This window comes from Globicephala melas, chromosome 7 (genome assembly GCF_963455315.2).
Source record: "Globicephala melas chromosome 7, mGloMel1.2, whole genome shotgun sequence".
NCBI lineage: Eukaryota > Metazoa > Chordata > Mammalia > Artiodactyla > Delphinidae > Globicephala > Globicephala melas.
In genome coordinates this window covers 39,300,190-39,310,387 of record NC_083320.1, presented here as the reverse complement: position 1 = coordinate 39,310,387, position 10,198 = coordinate 39,300,190, and the positions used below count along the sequence as shown (strand labels likewise).

Here is a 10,198-nt window from a genome sequence, read left to right as displayed (position 1 = left end):
GTTTTACTCTTTGAACTTCCAACAGTTTATTTATTATTATTGTTATTATTTTTAACTGGACACAGATTGTTTCAGGAATCATCTTGGTTCCCTTTTATGAAGCCCTTTTTAAAAAATTTGTTGAGACTGGTTTCTAAAAGGCTCCACCTCCACCACCTGTCACTATACAGGGGGTTGCGACTTGGATAGCACCCCTCACTTCTGAGTTCAGCTGCAGACTGGATGGTGAAGGGCAGTGGCCGAGGAGGTGGAAGTGCAGATTTGGAGGTAGGTGACAATATAGTATTTCAACATAAAAATCCCCACACTGCGGATCAGTGATAAATTTTCATACACCTGGAGAAACAAAACTCGTCTACCAAATGTAATTCTCTCAGAAGGATTTTCCCCTCTACATCTAAAATCCTGGGAATTTCACCTGCTGTGTCCATCATTTCTAAGTGACTAATCATATGTTGGTTACCTGTCACTAGGTGGCATCATTCAGTGTTTCTTGACAGCAGTAACTAAATTGGCAAAGTTGCAGCTTGGGCCATTTTTTGGTATTTTCTTCTTTGGTGTGAATCTAGAGAATCTAAATCAGATGGTGGATCTTTATTTGTTGTGTGCATTTGGCTTTGTAACATATGTATAGTGTTTGAGATTCTTTTTTCTTAGCGTGTCTTGGTGGTATGTAAACCCAATGATTAGTCTTATATAAATAATAAATGAGTTCTTCCTCTGAATTCTCTTCTAAGTCACATACACAAATATTTACTTATAGAGACTTTGCAGAACTAAAATAAGTCCCCACATGTCTAGGATCTTTATCTAGACATGCAGGTAGGAAAAAATATATGAATGAAACTTGTTTTATCTTAGAATGGTCAGTTGAAATCTAGTCATGGATAAGCCACTACGATGGAAAAATATAAAAATGATCAGTTGATGTTCTCATAAACCTGTGAAATTTGTAAAGAAAATATAACAGTGATAAATAAGAAAAATGGATGTAAATATAATATGAGCTAATGGTCACAGTCCTGTACTCTCCCAGATGTGACAGGTTAATTATGACCATTTTTATTTGTTGTATTCTAATAAAGCTTATACTACTGAAGAGTAAGTGCTAACTTCCACATTGTTAATAAAACAGGACCAATTTTTCTAAATTATAATTATGACTTAGTGACCTGAAAATATGTAAATAATAATAGATGACAAAATGTATTATCTGGAATGAGGCTAACAAGATAGATGACAGTCAGATAGATAAAAGGATAGCATCTAATACAGTACTTGATATTCTGAATAGTTGTCTAAAATCTACAATATTGCTCTTCTATTTTCATTTACTTATTTATTACCTGAAAAGACATTTCTGTTTCAATCTATCTTATTTCATTTATTCATTCATTCAACAAACATTTAGTTGAATACTTACATTGGATTAGATACTCGAGATGCAAAAATAAATAGAACACCAAATTTACCCTCAAAAAGCTTTTAGTTTTTTATGTTGCTAAGCATCCGTAAAGTAAGTTTCAGAATCAGTCATGGGGGGTTGGGGGAAGGAAGGGGAGACAGAAAGAGAGAGAGGGAGAAAGGAAAAGAGAGCGAGAGAGAGAGAGAGAGAGAGAAAGAGAGAATACAGAGTCTTAGATGAGGAAACAAGATGCATGGTCACAGCTCTGCCAGTAACTCATGCTGTGATCCTCGTCTTCCCACACTGTACATTCATATGAAAAAATTTTATGTGAAAGTGCTTTGTAAACTGTAAAATATTTTAAATGTAAAGATATTTTAAACTTTTTAATTTCTCCTTATAAGAATCCTACAATTTTTAAATATATTTTTGATATATATATCAAAATATATATTTTGATTCAAGTGCTTTCTCCCTTTTAAATTCCACTCTGTTTCAAAATTCTAGCTGCATAAACAAAACCCATTAAATGTCCAACTCACCTTGTAAAACAAAAAGTGAACAGAAGCACTGTGATCTTGGAAAGAGAAAAGGTGAGAGGCTAAACCAAGTGGCCTTGTGACTACACCAGACTCTGAAACATGGAGACTCTGGGATTACCCCCTTACCCTCTTTTAATCTAATAATTCTGGCTGCTTCTCATTTTTGCAGATTAAAAAAATGGAATTTTAAGCAAATTCTGTTACAATAACACATATAAGACAAAGAGAGCTCTTTTGAGTTTCATTCTGGTCCTATAACTTTACCTTTTCTCCACTTTGGTGGTAGAAAAAACTAAAGCTCCTAGTTGATTACTGGATTATGAGATTTGGTACAACGCCACCTGTTCTTAGACTAGTTCAGTAGTTTTGCAAAATGCTTCCTATTTTTCACTAAGGCAAGAAATATCATATTCTACACTAGGTAAGTCATAAAACCTGTTTTTCTACAGGTTGTATGCAGAAATCAATATGTAAGGAACTCTGAGCTCAATGTATTTAAGACCACAAAGAAAGATACCTAAAATGATCAAGGCCTTGATCTGAGTTTCTGTATGCAGAAATCAATATGTAAGGAACTCTGAGCTCAATGTATTTAAGACCACAAAGGAAGATACCTAAAATGATCAAGGCCTTGATCTGAGTTTGTGTAGAGACATATTTTATCTTAATTTCCTGGTCCATTATCTGGGGATTTTGTCTTTTATTCTGTACTGTATTAAGCTGTATTTTTAGTATGATGATGACTTACTAGTAAAGACAAACTTCTAATTAAGCATTTGGGCTGAAAACGTTCCCTCAATCTGTTATATATTTGTTTGAAATAATATTATTTCATCAGGGAAACAGAAAAAGTGACTTGGATTCATTCTACCTGTAAAAAATGTATGCCTATCCTAATTTTGAAGGATTAGTTTTGTTCTAGAATATTTGTTTACCATCAGACATGGGCTGGGAGAAAATATGAAAGGCTGGAAATGAAAGTTTAGAGACTAAGATATCTACTTACCACTTTATTTCCTTCTCGGCTTTCTCTTTATTTTTTAGGTTATGACATTTTTCTCTTTGTTTAAAACATTATTTCAAGCCAACAAGTGTTATAAGAATGACAGTATTTGTGCACAAGGAACCTAGGAAATGGAATTCTACTTCACTATTTCCAGAGACCATAGCTTTTAAGCCTTTTACCATCAGTATATTTGGGTAAAAAGATGGTCTTTATCATGAAAGTATATGCACCCACATTTAGCCATGGACAAAACTTCCTGGAAGGAAGCAAAGATTTTTTTAAGAAATTATTTTGGGAAAGTGTGCTGAAGCTTTTCTCTAAAAATAAAATGGTATTTCATCAGTACTGGTCATTTTTTAGCCACATATGACAAATGAGCACAGATGCTCACAAAAATCTAAAAGGAACTGAAATGGCAAATATCTTTCCTTTCACTGCATCTAAAACAAAAACAAACTTTACCACATTGATTGAAGAGAATGCAGGAAGTCATATGGTCCCACCCAAAGTTCCTGCATTCAAAATGTCCTCATGGGGCAGAAGGTTCAAGGTGTTTTTAAGAACAGAACTTTCATGTTTCTGCCTGTTAACAATGGCACTTCCTGTTTTGACCTCTAACCATACTAGGGTATCAAGAAAGTAAGAGGATGGACTTCTCCTTTTTGCACAGTGAAGAGCATTTTTACTCCCTCTTATCATGTGTGTAGAGTTCAAAGTGAAGATTATGATTACCTAATTCTCCTGAGGTTCTGTAGATTGATCTACAGTCTCCCAACAAGAGTTGTGATTTTCAATAATTTATAGTTATCTAGTCATGAGCCTGGTATTGAAGTCAACAGAATGTGTAATATTCCTCATCTCAAGTATAAGTAAAGCTACATGCTTCAAATGACCCCAGTGTTTTACTAAAAGTTACTAAGAGCCCTTAACATGTTCAGGACTCAGTGACTGCCTCCTTCTAAGCCACCTTCTTTCAAAAAAGAGAGAATGAAAGGAAGAAAGTAGGGAGAGAGGGAAAGAAGGAAAGGCAGCAAAGATGATGGAAGGAAGGAAGGGAGGAAGGAAGAAAAGCTTGAGGAAAGAAAAAAGAAAAGAAGAAAGGGAGAAAGGGTGGGAGGGAGGGAAGAAGGAAGAAAAGAAAGAAAAATTAGAGTGAAAAGATCATCACTTCAAAGTGAGAAAGAAACTACTTGCAGGATTCAATAATCTGAGTACTGTTGCTTCCCAAAACAAGAAAAAAATATTTTTAAAGCAAATCAAATTCCACTTAGTATAAAAAATGTCATGTTATTTTTTTTAAGTAGATACAGATGACAGGAATGCTAAAGATGTAAGTACGTAAAAATAGAGTTGCCATATGATCCAACAATCCCACTCCTGGGCATGTATCTGGACAAAACTATAATTTGAAAAGATATGTCCACAGCAGCACTATTTACAATAGCCAAGACATGGAAACAACCGAAATGTCCATCGACAGGTGAATGGATAAAGAAGATGTGGCATATATATATATATATATATATATATAAAATGGAATATTAGCCATAAAAAAGAATGAAATAATGCAATTTGCAGCTACGTGGATACACCTAGAGATTATCATACTAAGCAAAGTAAGTCAGAAAGAGAAAGACAAAAAACATATGATATCACTTATATGTAGAATCTAAAATATGACACAGATGAGCTTATCTATCTGACACAGATGAGCTTATCTATGAAACAGAAACAGACTCACAGACATAGAGAGCAGACTTGTGGTTGCCAAGGGGGAGAAGGGGTGGGGGAGGGTTGGATTGGGAGTTTGGAGCTAGCAGATGCAAACTATTATATATAGAATGGATAAACAACTAGGTCTTCCTGTATAGCACAAGAAACTATATTCAATATCCTGTAATAAACGAAAATGGAAAAGAATACAGAAAAAAAAGATGTAAGACATCAAAATAAATAAGAAAAGCATTTTAGAAGGTAATATTCTCAAAGTGTTTTTTTTTAATAGTGCTATATATTGAAAGAGGAAACTATTAAGTGGAAAAAACTCAGTAACTATTCTATTTTCTGTATTATTGTGGGGATGACAGTTTATTAGAAGTGAGAATATATTTTCTTGACAAGAAAGACAAACCTTATCTCAAAATTTGTCCTTCAATTCTTGAGGGAAGTTATATATTTTTATGCCATAGGAAAGCGATTTGTTGGCTTTCCCAACAAATCTTTCCCAGATTCTATAAGACTTTCTTTGAATATAAATGCATATACTATTAAATATATGCATACAATATAAATGATATATGCATAGATATAAATGTTTTAGAAAGACTTAAATGACTGCTTTCTTTAAAATATTTCAGTAATTGGGATAAATATAGTAAAATTAAATTCCTTCAGGTACTTATTATCATTAATGATTTATGTATTTTTTTTTAAAATAAGAAATTCATGTTTCAATTGCAAATTCCAGATTGTTACACATACCAAATGATACTAAAACAATAAAGCATTTGCTAAAGCAGAAGATAAGCAAAGCATTGTCAAAGGATGCTATGGGTGTAGCTAATAGCAAAGTTGTTAAGACTGCTAATCCCGTTTGGAAATCTGTGCCACCTGATGAGCAGATGCACAAAAGATATTAGTGGGAGAGCTGAGAAAACCAATGATAATTAGAAAAGTCATTTTTTAGCAGAATGCATTCTAGAGCAAAAATAATTTTTTGATGCAGAAAACTGACACAATAACCAAAGTGATTAGGCTTTCTTGACTATTATTTCTATAAATTTATAAAACTAAAATAGAAATGGGTAACTGTCAAAAACCAATGTTTCCCCTTCTTCCATAAAACATAAACACTTTGAAAAATAATTTTGCTGTAAAAATGATCACCAGAACATGTTTTCTTTAATCCTTAATTTAGGTTTTAATGTATTTTCCATAAGTAAACAATTCATAAATTATCTGATACTCTTGATTCATTATTAATATCAGTCAGGTTAGGGAAGTAGATAAAAGATAACTTTGTTTTACTTGTGCTACTCTTTTTATTTGTTTGTTTGTTTGTTTATTGACATACAGTTGACATACAATATTGTGTTAATTTCAGGTCTACAACATAGTGATCCAACAATCAAATATATTACAAAATGATCACCACAAAAAGTCCAGTAACAATCTGTCACAATACAAAATTATTACACTATTATTGACTATATTCCCTGTGCTTACATTACACCCCGTGACTTACTTATTTTATAAATGGAAGTCTGTACCTCTTAATCCCCTTCACCTATTTCATCCATCCTCCCAAACCCTCCTCCTGATATCGGGTGACCTCAGCCTGCAGTGGCTTGAAGCGGGATTTCAGTTCCCCAGCCAGAGATTGAAGTCAGGCTGTGGCAGTGACAGCACTGAATCCTAGCCACTAGACCACCAGAGACCAGTGTCTAGTGATAGGCCCTGGCCCATCAGCTTTGTAGAAATGAATTTCCACAGAGAGGTGGAAAGTAGTGAAACAAGTAAAGAGTTTATTAGGAGGAAAAAGAGTACAGAAAAAGAGTACGTGTGAATAGACTCATATGGGCGGGCTCAGAGAGAGAGTTGTGCCCTTGTGGTAGTTTGAATCACTTATATGGGGCATTTCTTCTGGTTTCCTTTGGCCAATCATCTTGCTTTGCCTGTCTCTGAGTTCATATTTGGTTTATCTCAGGGTCCTCCCCTGTGTGTGTGTGCGTCTCTTAGCCAAGATGGATTCTAGCAAAGAGGCCTATGGGTAGGTTGACATCATCTACTATGGGGTGGTGCCCCCTCCTTTTTTGACCCCCAAGGAGCCTTTCTGTGCAAGTGTAGTTGGGAAGGTCTCCTTGACCTTGAGAAGAGAAATATATGGTGTCTTTATCTCTTATCTGGGCAGGGCTCCTCTCTGCACCTGCTATTATCTTCAACTTGGAGTATCTGTCCACAGAGGACAGACTCCAGCTGCTCAGCCTGGGACCCATCTATGTCCTGCCTCACTCCCACCCTGGCAATCACCAATTTGCTCTCAGTATCTATAAGTCTGTTTCCGTTTTGTTTGTTTGTTTTGTTTTTCAGATTCCACATATAAGTGAGATCATATAGTCCTTGCCTTTCTTTGTCTCACTTATTTCCCTTAGCATAGGGCCCTCTAGGTCCATCCAAGCTGTCGCAAACGGCACAATTTCATTCTTTTTTATGGCTGAATAATAGATAAATATTTTTGTGTGTGTGGTACGCGGGCCTCTCACTGTTGTGGCCTCTCCCATTGCGGAACACAGGCTCCGGATGAGCAGGCCCAGCAGCCATGGCTCACGGGCCCAGCCGCTCCGCGGCACGTGGGATCTTCCCAGAGCGGGGCACGAACCCGTGTCCCCTGCATCGGCAGGAGGACTCTCAACCACTGCGCCACCAGGGAAGGCCCAATAAATATTTTTTTTAAAAACGTTATAAATAAAATATATACTGTGGCCATGGTAATCCTTCAAATTCAAGGAGACACTTGACATTGAGGATTGCTTTTATCTCTAAGAATCAGTTACTCAGAAGGCCCAGTTTTAGATGGTGAGTGCTTAAGAGCAGGAACTAAGGAGTGAGTCTGTATTTTAATTATGGTGTAGTAGTGCCAATTTATCCCCAGAGCAAACTGTAGTTTTTCTCCTTTTTAAACAGAGACAGTAACAGCCCCTGCTTCAAAGGGTTGTTCAGAGGATTAGCTGAGATTATTCATTCTTTTTTCTTTATTCTGCTCTGCAGTAGTTATTTCCACTCTTTTATCTTCCAGGTCACTTATCCGTTCTTCTGCCTTAGTTATTCTGCTATTGATTCCTTCTAGAGAATTTTTAATTTCATTTATTGTGCTGTTCTTCACTGTTTGTTTGCTCTTTAATTCTTGTAGGTCCTTGTTTAACGTTTCTTGTATTCTCTCCATTCTATTTCCAAGATTTTGGATCCTCTTTACTATCATGACTCTGAATTCTTTTTCAGATAGACTACATATTTCCTCTTCATTTGTTAGGTCTGGTGGGTTTTTACCTTGCTCCTTCATCTGCTGTGTGTTTCTCTGTCTTCTCATTTGGCTTTGGAGACTGTGTTTGGGGTCTCCTTTTCGTGGGCTGCAGGTTTGTAGTTCCCATTGTTTTTGGTGTCTGCCCCCAGTGGCTAAGGTTCGCTTAGTAGGCTGTGTAGGCTTCCTGGTGGAGGAGACTGGTGCCTGTGTTCTGGTGGATGAGGCTGGATCTTGTCTTTCTGGTGGGCAGGACTGCGTCTGGTGGTGTGTTTTGGGGTGTCTGTGGCCTTATTATGATTTGAGGCAGCCTCTCTTCTAATGGGTGGGGTTGTATTCCTGTCTTGCTAGTTGTTTGGCATAGGGTGTCCAGCACTGTAGCTTACTGGCCATTGAGTGAAGCTGGGTCTTAGCATTGAGACGGAAATCTCTGCGAGAGCTTTCGCCATTTGATATTACATGGGGCCGGGAGGTCTCTGGTGGACCACTGTCCTGAACTCGGCTGTCCCACCTCAGAGGCACAGGCCTGACACCCGGACGGAGCACCAAGACCCTGTCAGCCACCCGGCTCAGAAGAAAAGGGAGAAAAGAGAGAGAAAGAAAGAAAATAATAAAATAGCTGAGATTATTCATGGTTAGTGCAAAATGTGGGCCACAGGAGGCATGCTATTATGTTACCAGTTCCAATAATGTTGTATTGATGGTGGTGGTGATGGTGATGCCTATTCTACAAGGGTTCTGAACCTCTTCCTGAGATTTCTAGTTTTACCTGGGATTAAAGGTAAACCTCCCCCGACCCCACCCCTTCGTGTTCTTGAGAACTTAATAACTACACAGAAATAAAAAGGCTATCATTCCACTCTCCTGTTGCTGCACCTTCACACCTCAGTAGTTTTTACTTGAGGAGATATGCAGACTTGAAAAAGGAAAAGGCCATCCCTGAATATGTGGGAACCACATCTGAAGGGAGAGAACTCGCAGAACCAGCACTGTCTTCTCTGAGATATGTTCATTTTGCAGGGAAAACAACATGGCAAAGTTCTGAGACTCATCGCTTCAAAGGGGTAAATTTTGAGGTGGGTTATATCTCGCATGAGGAATTAAAGTCCTATAGAATTTATAAAATTCTATAATAAAATTATAAAGTGGAGTTTGGAAGTTCAGGAACATATCTGTGCTGAGGAAAACAAAGAGAATTAACAAGCTATAAAAATCACAAAAGCTAGAATATGCAGTGGATTAGGACTTGATGGGGAGCCATTGTTATGCTACTTAGGAGGAACAAACCCCTCCCAAAAGACCGTCTCAGGAAAACTTTAGACTGAAGCAGGCTGAGACAGTTTTGACCTCTCAACCTGTCTCCCCTAATGAAGATAGAAGAAAATGTATTTAAGGGAGAGCAGAATTGCATCCTTTCTCTTTGGACCTAAGCACCTTGAAAAGCTGTTGCCAGGATAAGTCTTATGCGCAACCCACCGAGGCTTAAGACATATTATTACCAAGGCCATGGAAAGGATATTTAATGCCTCTCTAATATGCTTGTGTATTTCCTTATGATTTAAACTTTTAAATTTGATGTCGTGGGGTATGGCACTCGACCAAGGTTCAATGATGGCAGAGTACTTCTGGGGTATTAGCAAAATATTTTGTTGAAGACATAAACTTGAATTTCTAGATACTAGAAACTGACTATCCAAGGAGAAATTTTGCCACCTTTGATTTTGAGCTTCTTGTACCTTGTTTCTTTTCCTCTTCCAATTTCCTTTCTCATGTTCTTAGCAGAGTAACAAATCCAGGAACTACTAACTATAGAGAAGAATATAAGTGTTCAGCACATAGAAAGTTAAATTATTGATGTTTGTTGTATACACAGGGAATCATTTCTCTGAAGCTTTAAATTGTTAGATCTGTGTTTTTAAAAGGAAATTATAAGAGAAACAAAACTCAAGTGACTAGTTTCTTTGCCACCTCTCTAAGCAATGCTATGTGTTCATCCAAGGTATTATGAATCAATAGTAGATTCCTCCTATAATTATAATTGAGAGGAACCAAATAAGACAAATGTTGCAGGTTGGATTTTGAAACCGCACACCTGGTCTCAGATTGGACTCAAACCTAGATGAGATTGGAACCCAGCCAAAACTCAGACTTGGGGCTTCCCTGGTGGCCCAGTGGTTAAGAATCCACCTGCCACTGCAAGGGACATGGGTTTGAGCCCTGGTGCAGGA

At 37.1% G+C, this 10,198-nt stretch overlaps 1 protein-coding gene across 2 annotated transcripts in view; it reads left to right on the top strand.

Annotated features, from left to right (window-relative positions):
* The first annotated feature begins 201 nt into the window (after nt 1–201).
* SLC39A10 (solute carrier family 39 member 10) overlaps nt 202–10,198 on the top strand; it is a 133,143-nt gene continuing 123,146 nt past the window's right edge. The window contains exon 1 of one of the 2 annotated variants that reach the window (XM_030855962.2): nt 202–267. The gene's annotated coding sequence lies outside the window, so the exon portion shown is untranslated. The remainder of the gene's footprint in view (nt 268–10,198) is intronic. The other variant, XM_070045940.1, reaches the window with a different exon arrangement.